Raw genomic sequence first — 2268 nt, 5'->3', positions numbered from 1 at the left:
AAATATCAAGTCTTTTCAAGTAAACCGGTTCAAGTCCAATTCAAGTCCCAGGTCATTGGTGTAAAAGTCCAAGTCAAGTCACAAGTCTTAGAACATTTTTTCAAGTCAAGTTTAAAGTCATAAAATTAATGACTCGAGTCGAGTCCAAGTTAAGTGACTCGAGTCCACACCTCTGCTGCTTGCCAATGGCAACGGCGACTGAGAGCGTTTGTTGTAAAGCACCAAAACCTTTTGAAGCCATATGTCTTAATCCAGATGTTTTTTGGGTAGCCCTTGTTAGCCTCCATAACCGGTATCCAGACTTTAAGTGATAACATTATCAATCCTGCTTCCAGGCCCAAAGTAGTTTACTGTTTATGTTATGCTAACATAGCTTGTCGCGCTAGCGATCACGTAGCACATCATTATATACCAGCTAGCCCAACTTCATTAACCCTACAAATATCACTGCAGTTTACTTTCCTGTCGTCATTTATTTTGGAAGTGAAAGCAGAGCTGTACTTTTTAATTTGATAATAAATCTCTCAGTCAGAACATGCTATATTATATTTAGATGGAAGCTTGCGAGCTAACTCCCTGCTAACTTCTAACTCAGTTAAATGTCATAAATTCCGTTTTGATGGATGCCTGGATGTTAAACTTATTTGTTACACCTGGCAGAGCAGCCACACTGATCATTTTATTACAGATGAACAAATTTAGACAGTTTTTCAACTCTCCGTAATGCTGCAGTGATCATTTGACTAATTAACTATTAGGCAAGTTAATTAATATGGTTGCTACACTTAAAAAACAAAACAGGTTAGCTGAACAAAAGCACCTATACTACCGACAACCAATACACCAACACCCAGAATGCATTGTGTGCAAAAAAACATGGCTGCTCCCATGGCTCCAAAATAGTTTTAAACAACAAAGATTTAATGAATAACCAAAAAATGTAGTTATTCTCAAGTATGTTTTTATGTAGTGGAGATAATTTGTAACATATTTAGAGTAACTTGTCATAATAGTCAGGGTTCCCTTTAACTGGCATATACACAGAAGATAAAGTCTTTATTCAAAAAGTATATTTTAATATTTAACTGTTCTAAAGATCTATACATCCATCCATCCATCTTCATCCGCTTTATCCGAGGCCGGGTCGCGGGGGGCAGCAGCCTAAGCAAAGAGCACACAATGCACCCGACCCCTATGGCGCCTCCTGCGGGTGGTGGGCCTGCGGGAGGTAGGGTTGCCAACCATCCCTTAAAAAACGGAATCATCCCGTATTTAGAAACAAAAGTACACGTCCCGTATTGAGCTAATAAGGGACGCACTTTGTCCCGTAATACAGTGAGAATCAAAAGTAGTCTATAACTTTTAATGGAATTAATGCTTTGTTTGAAAACATAATTCCCAGCCCCTCTCCTGCTTTGTGACCAATGAGCTGACAGCACACTTATGACAATTCGAGTATGACAATTCAGATCACCGCTCATCTCATTGGTCGAGGAAAGGTCGCTTACGGAGAAAATACCGGAAGACAACAGATGACCACAACAAGAAGCATGGCCAACAGGGAAACAAACGCCGACACTGCGGTGCAAGTCTCGGACGACAGTACACCTAAAGCTGGGCAGACACTGTGCGATTTTTTTCAGTCACGTTATTCAGCTCCTGCTCAAACTGCACGATTGACTCGCAGGGGTTAGAAGTTGGTAGGTCACGATGCAGGGTCTCACACTATACCGCCTGATGCTCTGATGCGACCTGAGTGCTCACACTGTGGCACCATGAAATGAAGGTTATAACAGAAAATCTGTCGCTCGCTCTCCCTCTTTCTTTCACTCACACAAACACGCACACCACCACCATCAACTTTGCTAAATTGCTAATGAAAAACATTGATCATGCAGCTCTGATTGACTAGCAATGCAAATTCAACTATTTTCGCGGTTGTTGTGGTCATGATAATTTTGTGAGGCCACATCAAAAAGGCTCGGATGAGCTTTCCAAAGTTCTACAAGTTTTGCCTCCATCGCTTGTGGATAGTGCACACGCTGCACCGCTGTGCTATTCCGTCTTTTTCACCGACGTTTACGTGTTTGCGCGTGAGCAGTGTGAGCAGCTGCGGTGACAACCTGACGAGCGATTGATGATTGGGAGCTGGTCGTGAGGTGTTAATCACTTCTCTTTACCCCATGTATACTACACAACCCACGATGAAGGCCAAAATCAGGCCGATCACCAAATCGGTCGCATGACTCAAAAATCTTCTCAAAATGG

Source organism: Pundamilia nyererei, unplaced genomic scaffold (genome assembly GCF_000239375.1).
Source record: "Pundamilia nyererei isolate P.nyererei 1_Seehausen unplaced genomic scaffold, PunNye1.0 scaffold00082, whole genome shotgun sequence".
Taxonomy (NCBI): domain Eukaryota; kingdom Metazoa; phylum Chordata; class Actinopteri; order Cichliformes; family Cichlidae; genus Pundamilia; species Pundamilia nyererei.
The sequence above is the reverse complement of the archived record's forward strand: the minus strand, read 5'-3'. Positions refer to the sequence as shown.